The sequence below is a fragment of the Fukomys damarensis genome, unplaced genomic scaffold (genome assembly GCF_012274545.1).
Source record: "Fukomys damarensis isolate Sample0158 unplaced genomic scaffold, DMR_v1.0_HiC HiC_scaffold_24, whole genome shotgun sequence".
NCBI lineage: Eukaryota > Metazoa > Chordata > Mammalia > Rodentia > Bathyergidae > Fukomys > Fukomys damarensis.
This window is the reverse complement of record NW_022900936.1, coordinates 44,102,726-44,122,697: the sequence shown is the minus strand read 5'-3', so window position 1 is coordinate 44,122,697 and position 19,972 is coordinate 44,102,726.

Below are 19,972 nucleotides of genomic sequence, written 5' to 3'. Positions count from 1 at the left end.
AGACAGACAGTATTATGGCTGGTATCTAGATGTCCCCCAAATCTCAGGGCTTATAGATGTGGATTTTCAAGGTAGGTTGGATCTAGGGTGTGTGAATATAGATTGAGGGTGTGTGATACTGAATGATGGTTTAGCATAGTTCTGGGTTTGGATGATGAGAAGGCCTATCCTGGGTGTGCATTCTGGGTGGCACTATCCAATGGGCTTTTAGGATGGGATGAAAGGGAAAGGAAACCTTCTGCTTGCCATTTCTTGCCTGCCAAGCCATGGACTATTTTTCCTCTGTGATGCTCCTTTGCCTCACCTTGCCTTGGAGCCAGCCAACTATTGACTGAACTGTGAACTAAAATAAACCTTTCCTCCTTTAACTTTGGGTGTTGGATATTTTGTTACAACAAGGAAAAAGTAACGAAGGTAGAAGGGTTTTAATTGGACATTGGAATAGAGAAGCTTCTTTTATTGTTGGGTTGCCAATCTAAAATATATACAAAATTGGAGTTGGAAGAAGTCAGTCTGCAGTAGGAGACAATGAGGCCATGCCCACAGAGGGGAGCGAATCTGAAAAATTAGAGACAGAGATTGAGATCTGAGGATAAATATTCAGGCAGGACTCCACCCATCATGAGGCAGCATTACTACTTTAAATCCCATTTTGTCAATAAATTCTCCTTTTGTTTACACTGTCTGACAAAATTTTATATTACTTGCAATCAAATTGCCGGTGATAGGCAGGAATTTTGTACCCTGATGTTACTCATGTGAATATGTTGTTGTACACTGTATATGGGGCTTGGTAGTTTGTAATTAAGGTTACTAATCAGCTGACCTTAAAATAAGGACATAATTTTGGATTATGTGGTCAGTCTAATCACATAAATACTGAAGTACACAGTTCTTTTTCTGATTCTTGGCTTGGAGAGCAAGAAGCTGCATGTCAAAAATATGGTCCTACAAGCAGAATGAGCTAGATTTTACTTATAAGCAGAATCTTCTCCAAAGCTTCCACATAAGAATCCCTTCCAACTAATGTCCTGATTTCTAATTTCTGACCCTCAACTAGGGATCCAAAACAAAGCATGCTGTGTCAAGACTTTGGATTCACAGACCTGTGAGACAGTAAGTGGGTGCTATTAGCTATGTTTTATGGAAGCAAAAGAAACCTAAGCTAAATATGTGTACTTTTTTATTCAATAAGATTGGTGGAGCTTCTTTTTTGGGTCCAGTGTCTAGGGCCACATAGGTACCAACATGAAATGAATGTTAAAAAATAATTACTATCAGAGGGTTTATGGACTTTTTATAGGGAATGTTTGGCATAGTTGCAAGACAATGTCTTATTTATCTCTTCATTTCCTGGAAATTCTTCATTTCACGTCTGACTCTGTTCTACGGAGAGGCCCTCCCTGAAGTATACTGCTGCCTTTTGAATGATAACTTCACACTGAAAAGGCCAACAATATTGAGTAACACTTTTGGTCTCTCTGTTCTTTTGAGAAGTGTTAAATGTTGCCATTATTTGACAATTCAAAAGCTAGTCATGCAGTTGATATTTTAGCAATGAGATGAATGTGAAAAATGTCATTTTTCCTTTAATTATTTTTGTCATAATAAAGTTGGCAGGAGATAATAGTAAAGAGACATTGGCACTTAGGCATATTGATACTTTTATGACAGCATGGTGATGAATTTCGTGGGAGGTATCCCTACAGTGACCTGTCTGGCTTAAATGTTCTGAAGTTACAGTGTTCTATATCTTCCCCATTCCCTCAAACAGAAGCTGCAGCTCTCACCAGATACTGGAGTTTTGATCAAATGCAACCACACTGCTATGACAATATTTTATTTTATATTAATTGATTGATGTCTATGATTTGTATGGATAAATTAGTTTTCAATTTCTTTTTTTGGCAAAGTTTGCTATATAATTTACTGTCTCTTTCAGTCTCTCTTTCACGGCACTTTTTTCCCTGCTGTTCACTGTATTTTAGATGATCAAAGCTATTGTTATCAAATTTAAAGGAGTTTTTTTTCTTTTCTTATCTTATTATTAGAGAGCTATGACCATGGCCTTTTATAATTCTGGTTCAAATTACTAGAATTCAGAATTTAGCCTTTCATTCTATTAATAGAAAAAACAGTGAAGAATTGTCCCCTTATACCAATTTCAAAACTTACCATTTTTCCATTTATAATATTTTTAGAAAGGTGAGTAGAATAAGAAAATAACAGATTAAGAGAATGAATTGTAACACTGATAACTACAACAGCATTGAATGCTTCGTCTGTGCTTGTTGATTGGCACATGCAATATCACCTTTGGATTATTTTTTAAAAATTAATTTTGTTGGTACATTTTAGCTATACAATACAATAACATTCATCATTGAAATTTGTACCTTTATATAATCTATCTTGATTCTCATTTTTTCCCATTTCCCTGCCCTCCCTTCAACCTCTCCATCCCTCCCTATTTACAAAGACTTTGTTTCCACTTTTTCATTTTCTCATATTAATTCCATTCCCTTCTTTCCTTTCCCCTACCCCTCCTGTTTCCCTTTCCCCTTTGCACCTTTTCTTCTTATTTTACATTATCTGTTATACTTTTCAGTCCTTGTTTACACTTTCATTTTCTCACATCAAATAAATTATTTGGTACTTACACAAGTGTGTCCTATTTATTTCACTTGAGTACTGCCTCAATGTATATCCATTTAGCTGTAAATGCCTCTAATTTCTCATTCTTCATGCCTGAGTATATTCTATTTGATATTAAAAACACATTTTAATTATCCAGTCTCCAGCTGATAGAAAACTGGGCTATTTCCTAGTTTTAGCTATTAAAAACTGTGCTGCTATGAACATGGGTGCACATATATCTCTGTGGTATGATTATTTTAATTCTTTCAGGAAGATACCCAACAGGGGAATAGCTAGAACAAATAGGACTTCCAATCCTAGTTCTTTGAGTTTTTTCCATACTGATTTCCAGAGTGATTGCACCAGCCTACACTCCCACCAGAAGTGGAGAAGGGTTCCTTACTCCCCACAACCTTGCTAACATTTGTTATTGGTTGATTTAATGATAGCAGCAATTCTTTCTGGGGTGAAAGTGGAATTTCTGCATTGTTTTCATTTTCATCTCTCAAATTACCAGTGATGTTCAGCTTTCTTTATTTGATATTTCTACTTGTTTGTCTGAGAAATGTCTCATTTCAGATGCCCATTTTTGGATTGAGACTTAAATTTGGGAGGTTTTTTAAAGTTCTTTATTCTAAATAGTAGAACTTGTCTGAGGAACAGTTGGTAAAAATTTTTCCCCACACTGTGGGCTGTCTATTTACATTGTTGATGGTTACTCTTGCTATGCAGAAGCTTCTAAATAAGAAGAGATCCCACTTGCTGATTGTTGTGCTAGTTCAGGGGCAGCTCAGGTTTTGTTCATAAAATTTTTTCCACACCAATGTCGTCAAGAGTTCCACTAACCTCTCTTCCAGCAGATTTAGTGTTTCTGTTTTAATATTTGGATATTTAATCCATTTCAATTTTAGTTTAGTGCACAATGAGAGATATAGATCTAGTTTTAATCTTTAGTAACGTGAAATTCAATTTTTCAAGCACCATTTATAAAAGAGGCTATCTTTCCTCCGGTGAGGGTATGGCTCTTTTGGCAAAGATGAGATGGTTGAGTGTGTCTGGAATTGTTTCTACATGTTGTCATCTGTTCCACTGGTCCTCAGGTCTGTATCATTGCCAGGATCATGCTGTTTTATATCACAGTACCTTTCAGTTCTTTCTTTCTTTCTTTTTTTTTTTTGGTACAAATGAACTTTTAGATTGTTTCCTCAAAGTCTGTGAAGTATGCTACTGGAATTTGAATTGGGATTGCCTTGAATCTACATAGCAGTTTTGATATATGGCCACTTTTACTATGTTGGTTCTTCCCACCCAGGAGCAAGAGATATCTTTTCATTTTCTAATATCTTCCTTGATTTTTTTCCCACAGTGCTACAGTTTTCAGAGTAGAGGTCTTTGATTTCTTCAATAGGCTGATTCCTAGGTATTTCGATTCTTTGAATGCTATTGTGAAAGGAATTGTTTACCCCATTTCTCTCAGTAAGTCTGTTGTTTCTGTACAAAAAAAGCATTGATTTTTTGTGTGTTGACCTTGTACCAACTACTTTACAGAATTTGTTTATTAAGTCTAGAAGACTTTTGGTGGCTTTCTTGGGGTCTTCTATATGGAGTATCATGTTATCCTCAAATAATGGCACTTTAACTTCTTAATTTCCTATCTTTATTCCTTTTATTTCTTTCTCTTGTCTAATTGCTGTGGCTAATATGTCCAAATCTACATTCAAAAGGAGTGGTGATAGTCGACATCCTTGTCTTTTTCTTGATTTTTAAGAAGTGTGATTTTAGATGTGAAGGATTTCAGATTTTGACCATTCAGTATGATATTGGCTGTTGCTTATTCATAAATGCCTTTTATCAGATTGAGATAGAGACTATGTATTCCAATTTTTTGTAGGTTTTTAAAATCATAAATGCATGCTGGATTTTGTCAAAAGCTTTTACTGTATCTATTGAAATGATCATATGGTTTTTGTCTTTGTTTCTATTAAGTTAGTGTATTCCATGTATTGATTTGCATATGTTGAACCATCCCTGTATCCCTGGTATGAATCCCACTTATTCAGGGTGCATGAACTTCTGCATTCCATTTGCCAGTATCTTATTAAGAATTTTTTCATCTATGTTCATTAGTAAGATTGGCCTATAGTTATCTTTTTTAGTTGGGTCTTTCTCTGCTTTGGGGATCAAGGTGATGCTTGCTTTCAGGAATGAATTTGGAAGTATTGTCCCTTTCGATTTCACTGAAGAGTTCAAATAGTAATGGTGACAGTTCTTCTCTGAATGTCTTGTAGAATTCAGCGGTGAAGCCAGAAGGGCCTGGGCTGTTCTTTGTTCATAAGTTCTTAATTATATTTTCAATTTTTTTGATTGACATTGGGCTGTGTAGAATTTGTAAGCATTCTTTATTCAATATTCATGTTTATCTAGGAATCTGTCTATTTCTTCTTTGTTTTCTGTTTTATTGGAGTATAGCTTCTCAAAGTAGAATTCTCTGGATTTCTATTGGGTCAATTGTAATTTCACCCCTTTTATTCCTAATGGCATGTATTTGGGACTTTTCTTTGATTTTTTGATAAGTTTGGCTAAGGGTTTGTCAATTTTGTTTATTCTTTCAAAGAACCATCTCTTGGCTTCATTGATTTTTACTATATTGTTCTCTTAGTCTCCATTGTATTGATTTCTGCTCTGATCTTTATAATTTCCTTCTTTATATGAGCTTTGGGTTTGTCCTGCTCTTCTTTTTCTAGAATCATCAGGTTATTTAACTGAGCTTGCTCTGTTATCCTAATATGAATATTCACTGTTACGATTTTCCCTGTAGGACTGCTTCCATTGTTTCCCATTGATTCTGATATATTGTATTGCCATTGTTATTGAATTTTAGAAATTGTCTGATTTCTTATTTTCCTCTATAACCCATTGTTTATTTAGAAGTGTGTTTCCATGTGTTTATGAAAGTCTAGCAGTTTCTCTTGCTATTGAACTCCAATTTCATCTCACTATTGTCTGTAATATACATAGGATACCTTCAATTCCTTTGCACTTACTTAAACATGTTCTATGAGTGAGTATGTGGTCTATTTTTAGAATGACCTGTGTGCAGCTGAGAATATGTGTTCTGATTTTGTGGGGTGGAACACTGTAAATATTTGTTAAGTTCATTTTTTCAAGAATTTGAGTCCTAGTATTTTGTTGTTTATTTTTTTATAGTTGATCTATGTATTTGTGACAATGGGGTCTTGAGGTCCCCCACTACTATTTTATTAGTGTTTATTTGAATTTTCATATCTGCTAGTATTTGTTTTATATAGTTGGGCACACTAGTGTTTGGTGCATATAGATTTATGATTGTCATCTCTTCCTCTTGGATTGTTCTCTTTACAAAGTTTAGTGTCCTTCTTTGTGTTTCCTAATCAGTCTTAGTTTGAAATCCACTTGGTCTCCAAAGAGGATAGCTGCTCCTGCTTTTTTTTGGTTCCTGTCACATGGAGTATTGTTTTCCTCCTTTAAGGTTCAGTCTATGAGTTTCTTTTTGAATTAAGTGTGTTTCTGGTATGCAGCATGTTGTTGGATCTTGCTTCTTGACCCATTTTGCCAGTCTGAATAGAGAAATCTCTTGAAAATAGCAAATACCTACAAAATGGCATACTGTAGAATGGCGTCTGCTGTCTCTGACAGCAGTTTACTTTGTTCAGTTCAGAATTAATAGACACCGGAGGCATTAACCAATGAGGCATTGGGTCTCATCCTGAGATAACTGGGCACATTAAGACCCTGAGTTCCAAGGTTCCATAAACCACATGATTATAAGGTCAAGATGAAGAGAACCATTGTTAACTTTGCTTTCCTGACTGGGAACTCTCCCTTCCTGTGGGCTAGGATGGATAACTAGATAAATCTTAAAGGTAAATTCCCTAACTACAAAGAATTGTTATAGCTGGGTAAAAGTTAACTGTCTTCTGAGCATGATTTGTATAATGGCAATGTGAACTGAGAGAATGAAATGTATCCACCTGAATGAGATCATGGCTGTAAAACCCTGTAAAAGGAGAAGCTATAGCCTAGTACGAGGTCAATCCTAGGCACTGCTTTTAGGTGTGATCAACCTTTGTCAATAAAATACTTTTTTCTTACTTTACTTCCATTCTGATTCTCTTTATGTGTCACTTACCAGTTCCTTCCATAACAAGTCTATTTCTCTTGATTGGTGAATTGAGACCATTAACATTAATGATGGTCATAATTGTTATGTATTTACTTATCCTTGTCATGACATTTTTTTTTTTTGGTTCTCCCCTTTTGTGTTTAATTTCTGCTGGGCTTCCTGGGATTGAGATCCTCATTGTCTTTTCCTGGGATACTGTTTAAACATTTTGGAGTGCTGGTTTAGTATTCATGAGGTTCCACAGGTATTCTTCTTCATGAAAGTATCTTATTTTTTCATCAGTTTTTAAAGATAGTTTTTTTTTTTTATTGAGTTTATTGGTACATTTAGGGATACAGTACAGTTACATTCATTGTTGGGATCATGTACCTTTACATGGCAAGTCTTGATTCTCATTTTTTCCCCTTACCTCTGCCCTCCCTTCACCCCCTCCTCCCCCCCCCATCTACAAACACTTTATTTTCATCTTTTCATTCTCTCACATTTTTTTCTTTTCCCTTTTTGTTCTTCCCCTACGTATCACACCTTCCCTACACCTTTAGCTCCTTTCCTCCCATTTCTAAATGTCAGTAATCTTATTAGAATCTTATGCATTGTTGCAGAATATTCACACCAGGGAAACTATTTGGTATTTACACATGTGGGACTTATTTATTTCACTTAGGAGTATATCTTCAATATGTATCCATTTTCCTATGAATGAATCTATTCTCTCGCTCTTTATGGCTGAGTAATATTCCATTTTATAGAAAAACCACAACTTCTTTATCCAGTTTCCAACGGATGGGCAAATAGGTTGTTTCCAAGATTTAGCTATTACAAACTGTGCCGCTATAAACATGGGTGCACATACTTCTCTGTGATATGATTCTTTTAGTTCTCTTGGAAAGATACCCAACAGAGGGATGGCTGGGTCAAATGGAACCTCCAGTCCAAGCTCTTTGAGGTATCTCCATATTGATTTCCATAGTGGTTGCACTAGTCTGCACTCCCACCAACAATGGAGGAGGGTTCCTTTCTCCCCACAACCCCGCCAACATTTGTTATTGTGTGATTTCTTGATAGCAGCCATTCTTTGTGGGGTGAGGTGGAATCTCAGTGTTGTTTTCATCTGCATCTCTCGAATGACCAGTGATGTGGAACATTTTTTCATATATTTTCTTGCTGCTTTCACTTCTTTGTATGAGAAATGTCTGTTCATTTCGGATGCCCATTTTTGGATCGGGTCTTTATATTTGGGGGGACTGATTGTTTTGAGTTCTTTATATATCCTTGATAATAGTCCTTTGTCTGAGGTACAGCTGGTAAAAATTTTTTCCCACATTGTAGATTGTCTCTTAGTTCTGCTAATGGTTTCTTTTGAAGTACAGAAGCTTTTTAGTAAGATGAGATCCCAGTTGTTGATTCTTTCTGCTAGTTCCCGTGCTACTGAGGATTTGTTCATAAAGTCTTTTCCTATACCAATGTCTTCCAGAGTTCTGCCTAACTTACTTTCCAGCAAGTTTAATGTTTCTGTTTTAATATTTAGATCTTTAATCCATTTGGATTTTAATTTAGTGCATGGCGAAAGATAAGGGTCTAATTTTAATCTGTGACAGGTTGATATCCAGTTTTTCCAACACCATTTATTAAAGAGGCTATCTTTCCTCCACTGAGGATGGTGAGCTCCTTTGTCGAAGATGAGGTAGCTGAGTACATCTGCATTTGTTTTTGTGTCTTCCAGTCTGTTCCATTGATCCTCAGGCCTATTTCTTTGCCAGTACCATGCTGATTTTATCACAGTGGCTTTGTAGTATAGTTTCAAATTGGGAATTGTTACACCTGGTGCCATGTGACTGTTGCCTATAATGGCTTTTGCTATTCTAGGTCTCTTGTGGTTCCAAATGAATTTTTGGATTCTTTTTTCTAGTTCTGTGAAATATAGTGTTGGAATTTCAATTGGCATTGCATTGAATGTATATAGCAGTTTCGGTAGTATGGCCATTTTCACTATGTTGATTCTTCCTACCCAGGAGCAGGGGATATCTTTCCATTTTTTTATATCCTCTTCGATTTCTTTTTTCAGAGTGCTGTAGTTTTCAGTGTAGAGATCTTTTGTTTCTTTTGTTAGATTGATTCCTAGATACTTCATTTTTTTGGATGCTATTGTAAAAGGAATTTTTTCCCTTATTTCTCTTTCTGTCTGTCTGTTATTTGTGTATAGAAAGGCTATTGATTTTTGGGTATTCACCTTGTATCCAGATACTTTACTGAATCTGTCAATTAAGTCTAGAAGTTTTTTGGTGGAGTTTTTTGGATCTTCAATGTAGAGTATCATATCATCAGCAAATAATGATAGTTTAACTTCTTCCTTTCCTATCTTTATTGCTTTAATTTCTTTCTCTTGTCTAATTGCTGTGGCTAATGTTTCCAGAACTATATTGAAGAGAAGTGGTGATAGTGGGCATCCTTGTCTTGTTCCTGATTTTAACATGAAGGTTTTCAGTTTTTGGCCATTCAATATGATGTTGGCTGATGGTTTTTCATAAATAGCCTTTATTAAATTGAGGTATAGACCATCTATTCCAATTTTTTGCAGGGTTTTTATCATGAATGGGTGTTGAATTTTATCAAATGCTTTTTCTGCATCTATTGAAAGGATCATATGGTTTTTGTCGTTGACTTTGTTAATATAATGTATTACATTCACTGACTTTTGTATGTTGAACCACCCTTGCATCTCTGGAATAAATCTGACTTGGTCATGATGGATGATAAAGATAGTTTTTTTTTTTAAATCAAGGATTGAACCCAGAACCTTGTGGTTGTGAGGCAAGTGGTAGAATCACTGAACTAAATCTTTGGCCCAGAAAGATAGTTTTACAGGGTGCATCAATATGGGTTGGAGGCCATTTTTCTTTAGGGCTTGAAATATGTCACTGCAGTCTATTCTTGCCTTATAGATTTCTGTTGAGAAGTGTTTTATTCTGATCAGCTTTCCTTTGTATGTGATTTGTTTCTTTTCTGTAACTGCTTGAAGAATTTTGTTCTCCTCTTTGGTTTCTGGAATCTTATCGGTTATATATCTATGTGTAAATTTTTTTGATCATGGCTAGTTTGAGTCCTATATGCCTCACTTATCTATAAGTCAACTTCTTTCCCCCTACTTGGGAATTTTCATGTCATTAATTTTCTTAATGGTTTTTTAAAATGTAGTCTGCAGTCTCTCCTTTTCTTCATTGACTCCGATCAGTCTTATGGTATTCTTTGCATGATCAAGCAGCTTTTGGATGAATTTCTCATGATCCCTTACTATTTTAAAGATATTTTTCTTTTCCTGGTCACTAATTTCAATCCTACCTTCTATATCTGAAATTCTGTCCTTGTATTGACTCATTCTGCTGCATAAACTTTCACTGGATTTTTTAATCTCCTAGAAATCTGTTTGCATCTGTTTTATGGATTCCACTTGTTTCCTATGTTGGGATTCCATTATGTTTCTCAGCTTATCTTTGTTTTTAAATGTGTCCATTCTACATTTATTAATCATGTCCTGCACTATGGGCAAAATCTCTGCTGTTATCTGAGAAATTATTTCTGATTTTATTTTACAAGATCCATTTTTTTTTTTGCCAGTCTAAGGAGACTACACGGTTGAATATCAGATTATTCCATCTATTTGCCCTGTAGGCTTGCCTTAGGTGATCTGGATGACTTGTTTTGAGACATTTTAATGTGTCTTCTCATTTCAACAGATGTAGCCTGCTGTACCTTTGTTGAGGTAACTTTTTGCTCACCCACCGGCCTTCAACCCTTAGCTAGCCATTTAGCAGCTTTTACTCTTCTGCTTACCAGTACACCAATTTCTGGTTCAAAATGGTGGCCTGCTGGGTCCTTGAGCTCACCTGTTGTCTGGGAATGCTTCTGGCTAGGGTCTGTGTCTGTGCACTTACTGATGGTATCAGGGGCAGGCCTCTGGAAGATATTTGTGTTCTGTGCAGCTCTTTTCCTGGTGGGGCTTTGGCTTGGGCCTGTGTGCCCATGTAGCTAGGGTTAGGGTGGGGCCCTGGCCAAACCTTCCTGAAGCTGTGCCTCTCTGGTCCATACTATTGGTCACCAGGTATGTGTGCACTTAATGATAGAATTGGGGCAGGCCTCTGGCTGTTGCTTATGTGCCTGTGCATCTCTTTTATGGATGGGCCTTTGGCTTGAGCCTGTGTATCCAAGCTGCTGGTGTCAGGGTGGGGCCCTGCCTGGATCTGAGTGTAGCTGTGCTGCTCTGGTACACAACAACCTTCTGTTTATGATACTATAATGGGTAAGATACCCAGATAAACTTTCCCAGTGGAGACCACTTAAATGAGCAGGCAATAAAGTAAGAAATTATTAGGATTATTTCTAGATCGATGAAGGCAGAAATCCTGAGATCTATCTCCCTCTATAATTTGCTTTTATTCAGGCGACATTTAATGAATAAGTATCTGTCAGATTGGACTTACTTACAGTTATGGAACAAGTCACACAAGCTACAGAATGTTGAGACAAAGGTACTTTGCCCGCATCATATTGGGTAGCCAAAGATGTCACCCTCCTCCAGTCAGACAAAATATGAGAGATGAAGAAACACATAGGAAAGAGTGAGATATGTAACATAAGTATAATTTGAGTTCCATAAAAGAAATAAAAAGAGTGGGAAAATAAAAAGATGATGGCTGAGAATTTTCCAGAATTATTGAAAGACATAAATCCCCAGATACATAAACTCAGTGAATCCAGAACAGGTATTAAAAAAGAAATCTTGGCAGTGGGTGTGTTGCATGCTAGGTCAGGATGCCAAAAAATTCATACAACCATATAGCTCCATGTAGCCTGCTATAGTATTATAACTTTAAAAAATTATAAACCCACCATGTATTGTAAAAACAAAACCAAACAAACAAAGAAAAAAAACAAAGAGAACCTATTGATTGCTTTCAAACCAGTCCTGTGCACTAACTAGAAGACTGTTTGACCCAGATGACCTAGATGGAGATGTAGCTGGGATAAAAATGTTTCTGGAAGGAACTGGCACAGGAGATCAACATAGAAAGGAGACTCTAGGACAGCAAGAAAGGTCTCATACACAGAGAAGTCCCTCATGTTGTTGGACTGCTGCTCTCAACCCTCATGAATGTGCTTCTTTGCTTCTGCCTCCACCAATTTTTCTTTTCTTTCCATGTTCCACTCAGGAGTCCAGGACATGTTGCTACAGCTAGTGCAAAATGGAACAGATGAAAAACTTACTTAGCCTGGGTGTTCCATGAGGAGCTGAGAGCAAGTGAGGCAATGAAAATGCTCTGGGGAAGGAGCCATGAAGAGAGTTCTCATTTTGTAGTTCTGGGTTGTGTCAAGCTCACAATACTCCTTTCTTTGTGCCTCAAATTCTGGGATTGTAGCTGTGTGGCACTGTGCCTGGCATGTTTCTGTCCTTGTAGTTTACTTGGTTTTTAACCAAGTAATTTTTGTAGTTGAAAAGAATTATTCTTTTTGTCTGAGTGAAAGGAATGGCAAGGTCACTCTCACTTTTCACCAGTCTGAAAATGAAAGGTGATTTCCTCTACATTTTACCATGTTTCTTGGGTGTTTTAAAGATGACACTATTCTTACTGAATATCACCTCTTAGTTTCCCTGACAAACCTGAAGAAATGCTGTACCCTTTGACAGCACAAGCTGCAACTACAATGGATTATTTTAGTATCATTGAATCTGCATCTCAGCCATCTGAGCATGCTGGTTATGTACAACTCTAATGAAACGCCCAAGACACTGTCATAGTCTGTGCTGACAAGTGATTAACTTTGGCCTTGTAGCAAACAACTTGGATTCCTTGTTCCTGGTGAACCACAGCTCCAGGATGTTTGTGAAAAGTGGCCACAAGGAGTTTCATGGGAATTTTTTGGCTACAGAGCAGTTATAGATGTGGAACGAACACATCTTTTCAGGGTGCTCTCCTGCTCTCCATTTCTGTAGTTTCCCTTTGGAGCCATTGAGGGGAGTATAATGTTTCAATTTCATTTATTCATTATTCATAAGGCCTGTAAGAGCCAGGTTTCTGAAAAAAGACTCACTACTCTAAAAATTCTGGACACTTTTCAGAATTCACTTAGAAATGCTGTGATGTCTCAGAGAAAAGAATTTCTGCAGAAACCAGGTTAGGGAAATTACATTACTGGCCTTGAATGGTGCTTTCAAACTACTCTATCTAGGTTTTCTGTGTTCAAAGTTATTGTGAAAGTTTATATCAACAAGTGTCCCTAGTTACTGGAGATTGTCAATCTGAGTTACCTGATTAAATTAATTAAAATGTTACTTCCTGTGGCCCTGTCATCCTCATTTGTGGGAGATGAGGGATTTGGTGCCTACTACATATCACTAATAAGGAGGTTGAAGCTGATGTTCAAAGGCTAAGCTATTCTACCTGGACTCTGCCTTCCCCTGAACTTGAGCAAGCCTAAGGATCACCTGGATTCACACAGAGCTGGTCCTACCCAGTCTCTAGTTTTAGAAGGTCTGGAATGACAAATTTGCATTTGTGACTAGTTAGGGTTACATTAGGAAGCTGGAGCTCTTTTAGAAGTAGAAAGGAAATAAGCTATGCATCTTATCAAGCAGCTGAGCAGCAGGCTGCACTATGCTGAATTGACAGCCTGCAGTTTGATACATTCTATGCAGCAGATACTGACTCACATAAGCTCTTCTTTAAGAGGGTTACTTGTCTCTCAGCAAAATTCCCCTATTAGCCTCTTAGCAACAAGTTCAATAACCAATCAAATAGTGACTCTCCAAGGGAAGGGGTAGAGTCAAGGTTCCTACCCCATAAAACACATCACAGCCCCAGATTTATTGGTGTCCCAGCTCTGGGCCCTGCCACTCCTCCAGAGTGGCTTTTTACTGCTTCCTCTTGCAATACCTACAATAAAATTGCAATTACTTTTGCTTTGCACTGATTTTCTGTTCTGAATCCTCTTCCTCTTTCTACATCAGAGAGGGAGGGAGGGAAAGGGAGAGGGAGAGGGAGAGGGAGAGGGAGATGGGGAGAGAGAGAGAGAGAGAGAGAGAGAGAGAGGAGAGAGAGGAGAGCTGGGGTGAGTAGGGTGAGGTCTGGGAACCCTAGACTCCAGGCCTATGAGATGTAACTGATGCTGAGGGACTACTGATGCTGGGACCATACTGATGCTTTGGGCTACCTTTTGAGAAGCACTACTCTGAACTATTGAGGAGGGTGCTATAAGCAATGACAATAGAGTAATATTTTTAGTATTATTCCATGCTGTACATCCTGTAACGGACTGAACCCTGTGATTGGTTACAAAATGTACTCACACAGGGTATCTTAAATGTCCCTGTGGAGCTTCTAAGGCACTCCCTTTAGCTTGGGATATTTTGATACAGAATCTCAAACATAATCCACTAGCATTAAGGATAATAACAAGTGTTGGTGAGTATATGAATAAACTGGAAGACTTATAATGTTGCTGGTAGGAAGGTAAAATGGCACAGCTACCTGAGAAAATAGTCTGGCAGTTCCTCAAAAAGTTTACAGTTGAGTTACCATATGACCCAGGAATTTTATCCCAAAGTACATACGCCCAAGGATAGAAAATATATGTCCAAACAAAAAACACAAATCCACACTGCACATGAATGTTCATAATACAATTATTCATAATAGAAAAAGGTAAAAATAATATAAATGTCCTCTAGACAATAAATAAAGACAATGTGATTTATCCATACAAGTGTTATTCAGCCTTAAGAATGAATGTTTTGACACATAGTACATGCATGATTGAAGATTGAAATTTTATGCTAAGTGAAAAAACACAAAGATTGTGTATTATATAATTCCATTTATATGAAATAACTAGAATAGTAAAATCCATAGAAATAGAAAGATTGATAGTTTTCAGGGGTGGTTAGAAGGTTATAGTAAAAGAATGAGAATTACCTTTTTGTTTTGTTTTGGTATGTACCAATAAACATAATGGGAAAAAAAAAGAGTGTGAATTAACCTCCCTCAGGTACAGGTTCTGGAATCTTTATGGTTGTACAAATTTGTGAATATACTAATATACTAAGTACCTCTAAATTGTATAAAAAGGGCAAATTTTGTGATATGTGAATTACAACTCAATAAAACCGTTATTTAATAAAACTTCACCAAAATATATTAGCCTGGAACTACAAAAGGCCAAAGACAAAGCAAATGTCTTCAAAAAAATTAGGAGAAATTTACTACCTACAAAGTAATGTTTGACAGATATTTCCTTTAACAATAAGGGATATCAAAGACAGTGAAATGATATATTCCAAAGCTAAGAGTTAATAACTGCCTCTTAGACATTTTTTATCTGCATCTCTGGAATGACCAGTCATGTGGAACATTTTTTCATATATTTACTTGCTGCTTTTACTTTTTTGTCTGAGAAACACTGGTCCTTCAAGAGATGCAGATGAAAAAAACACTGAGATTCCACCTCATCCCACAAAGAATGGCTGCTATCAAGAAATCACACAATAACAAATGTTGGCGGGTTGTGCGGAGAAAGGGACCCTTCTCCATTGTTGGTGGGAGTGCAGTCTGGTGCAACCACTGTGGAAATCAATATGGAGATACCTCAGAGAGCTTGGACTGGAGGTTCCATTTGACCCAGCCATCCCTCTGTTGGGTATCTTTACAAAAGAATTAAAAGAATCATACCACAGTGACATATGCGCACCTATGTTTATAGCGGCACAGTTTGTAATAGCTAAAACTTGGAAACAGCCCATTTGCCCATCAGTTGGAAACTGGATAAAGAAGATGTGGTTTTTCTATAAAATGGAATACTACTCAGCCATAAAGAATGAGAAATTAGAGTTATTCATAGGAAAATGGATACATTTTGAAGATATACTCCTAAGTGAAATAAATAAGTCACACATTTGCAAATACCAAATAATTTCTCTGGTGTGAAAAACTGTAATAGTACACATGATTATAATGGGATAATTAACAACATGAAATAGGAAGAAAGGGGCTAACGGTGTAGGGAAAGTGGGAAGGGTAGGGGAAAGAGAATAAGGGAAAAGAAAAAATGTGAGAAAATGAAAAAAATGGAAATAAAGTGTTTGTAAATGGGGAGGGGAGAAGGGGGTGAAGGGAGGGCAGGGACAAGGGGAAAAAAAATGAGAACCAAGACCTGTCATGTAAAGGTACAAGATCCTAGTCTTGTACTGAATGAATGTACTGTAATTAATGTAACTGTATTGTATACTTAGAATGTACCAAAAAACTCAATAAAAAGGAAAAAAACACACATTTTTTATGAAGTAAAACTATCCAATAAAAAAGCAAAATAGCAATATTCTCAAGCAAATCTAAACTGAGTTTGCTGTCAAAAGATCATGATTAAAATACTTTATAAAGAATATATTTCAAAATAGGTATAGGTAAGATATAGGCAAGATGAATATCATCCTAGATTCGGGAATCTAACATGTATTAAGACATAGTGAGCAGAGATAATGGTAAAATTAAACAAAAATGCAGTGAGGACTAGGTCAAGACTAAGATCTGGAAACACAGGGCCAAACCAAAACACTGGGAAAATGTGGGAATTTAAATTAGGAAAGAATAACTAAAGTTGAAATTATGATGTTTGAGGGGAAAGTAAAAATATTGATTTTTATTTTATAGGAAGAAAGATCACTGAAGGAATAAATATTGAGAATACAACTTAGAAACTAGCAGAGGGAACTGTGAATGAGAAAAATAATTTTAAAAAGGCAAGAAATGAGAGAAAAATGGAAGACAAAAGGGTAGGATAAATAGAACCTAGTAATATATCTCAAAATTAATAAAACAAAAATTGAGATAAAATAAATAAAAAATAAATCCAAAATTATAGAAGAAATTTTTAATATACTTTTCAGAAACTGAGTGATGCAGCAGAAGTAGAAAAATTAGGATTTAAGGAATATGATTTCCAAATTATGTTCTAATCTGTAACAGTATGCTCCCACAGTGCAGAATCTGTGCTCTATGTAATCATGAAGAGTCATTTCAAAGCCCCCATCTTTCTTTGGACACAGTGGTGTTAAGCTGGAAATCATTAACCAAATAATAATCAATAAAATTTCACATATCAAGAAATTAAGAAATACATTTATTAGTGAATCTTATGTCAAATAAAAGTTTTATAGTGAAATTGGGACATTATTTAGAGTAGTTTAGCAGTGAAAATATTACTATCAAATCCTAAAAGAAGCAGATGAAGTATCAGTTAGAAAGTCTATATTTTAACTAAAACTTGGAAACAGCCCAATTGCCTATCAACTGCAGACTGGATAAAGAGAATGTGTGTGTTTTTGTTTGTTTGTTTGTTTTGTTTTGTTTTAATAAAGGGGGATACTACTCATCCATAAAGAATCCAAAATTAGAGACATTTATAGCTAAATGGATGCACAGTGAGGTGATACTGTTTATTTTGTTTCTTTGGTACTGGGGATTGAACTTGGGACCTTGTGCTTGTAAGGCAGGCAGTGGAACCACTGAGCTAAATCCCCAGCCCATAATGTGGTACTGTTAGATGAAATAAATAGGACAGATACTTGCAGATACTGAATAGTTTCTCTAGTGTGAGAAACTAAAAGTGTAAATAAGGATCAAAAGGTATAATAGGTATTGTGAAATAGGAAGAAAAGCTCCAAAGGGGAAGAGGAGGTGGGAGGGAATTGGGAAAGAAAAGAAGGAAATGCAGTTAATATGAGAAAATGAAAACATTGAAACAAAGTCTTTGTAAATAGGAGGAGTGGAGGGTTTGAAGGAAGTTCATGGGAATGGGGAAAAAATAGGAACCAAGGTATATCATCTAAAGGTACAAATTCCCAATCATGAATGTCATACTGTATACCTAAGATGTACCAATAAAATTAATTAAAAAAAACAAAGACTGAAAGTTAATGAGCAATAAATCCATCTTAAGTAGATAGTAAAAGAACAGCGAAGTAAAACAAAAACATTTTGTAGAAAGGAAATAAAGATGGTATGGGCAGGGCCGGGAATTTAGCTCAGTGGTTCCGTGACCTGCTTCACAGCAAGTGCAAGGACACAAGTTCCAGCCCCAGTACCAAACAAACAAACAAAAAACAAAAAAACAAAAACAAAAACAAAACAAACAAACAAAACAACAACAACAAAAAGGAAGATATGGCAGAAATTAGTTGAATAGGAAGCAAGCATAGAATACAAAGAATAAACATAAAATTTAGTCATTTGGAAAGACTAATAAGCTGATAAACCAATGAAGAAAAAAGAGGCACCCCAAAGGCAATAGGAGAAACATAGAAGGGGAAATAATTGTCAGTATTAAGGATAAAATAATAATAATAATTTCATACCAAGTACTTTGCAAGTTTTTATGAAATGGATAAATTACTAGAAAAATATAACTTACTAAAACTGATTCAAGAAGAATTAAGAGTCATGACCATTAAACAAGTTGAACAAGTAGTTGAAGATATTCCCCTAGAGAAAGTTTCTTGCTGATGCTACCAGAGAATTTAAGCAAACATTTAAAGAACAAAAAAATTGTAAATTAATAGAAAATATTCAAAAATAGTAAAAGAAGGAAAGTTTATTAACTCATGAGATTAGTGTAGCATTGTGGATGCAATATGAAAGGGAAATTACTGGTGAATGCTGTTCAGGGACACAGATATAATTTTGACCAACATATGAGTATAACCAACCCAGTAATATATAAAAAGAATAATTCACCACGTATAAATAGTGTTTATAATGAGTGCAAAATTTTAGTGAAACATTTGAAAGCAATCAATGTTATTCTTCACATAAACAGATCAAAATAATAGTCGTGTTGATGTTGAAAATTCTTTCATAAAATTCAACATCGAACAAAAAATACTATTTATGCAAGTATCAGAAATGTAAACTATAACAAACTAAGAATAAATCTAATAAAATATGTGAAAACTTTTTTGGAGGAAATCATGTGGTCAAAAATGTTTGGAAACCACTGACCTAGGCAGTAGCTACTTAGAATGATGGATTAATATCATGACTGTGACTAATGTGTATAATCATTTCCTCTCCACAGAAACTTTCAGTAGCCTAAATCCTTTCTTTAGAGAACATTAAAATATTAGAAAATCCCTCATGTGGTTTTCCCATAGGAACAGTATACACTTGTTGAGTTGTCATGTTAAGAGTCTTTTGAAGCATTACTACTTTCCCTGGATGCTAGATGGCATATTTTATTTGGAAAAATAAGAGGGATTATCTAATTGAACAAAGTTTTATTTAATCATGTATAAATATGTTTATTTACTACAGTCCTTATATGACTATGATTATATAATCAGATATATTTTTTTTGTTCATTTTTGTTTGTTTTGTGTTTTGGAGATAGAGTTTCCCTGTATAGCGCAGGCTGGCCTTGAATTCACTATGTTGTCCAGGCCAGCCTTGAATTCATGGCAATCCAACTTAGGCAGATATATTTTTGTAATAATATAAGTCATTGAAAATCTAGGAAATCAATGTAATGTGCATCTTACTTTTCCTTAATGATGTGTGAAGAATATGTCCACTTTTCCAAGAAGAAAGACTCATTTGATCTTGAAACACCCTGGTTTGGAGAATGCTGAGGAACATGCAATCCAAGTCTCAAAGCCATGCACATATCGCTAACTTTAAGAAGAAAAATCCATAGAAGGTTTTTACATGCAGTGTGTGCACTGATTTAATCTGAAGTTGTTAGCTAGGAATAGCTGCTGAGTATTACTTAATTAAATATCCTAAAATAAAATACACTGGCTAAACATTTGAAGAGAAAATGAGAAATAGTAATTGTTTAAATTAACAAAATTTGTTTGATTAACAAATAAGAAAGTTTGTGAAGACACATGACAATCTTGAAAATGTGATCCAAGAATCAAAGAAAAGACAGTGGCTTAGTTCTTGTCTTTCTAAAAAAATATTTTCATCGCTATTGGGTAAAGGCAACATAAATAGATTCAGATACTATGCAGAATTCAATGACATAGTTGCCAAAATCCTATTGAATTCCTTTTAATTTCATAGCGGTTTTTAAGTAGATAACAGATAGACCGAGCTTCTTACTTGGTAGTCATAATGCAATCATTTCTAC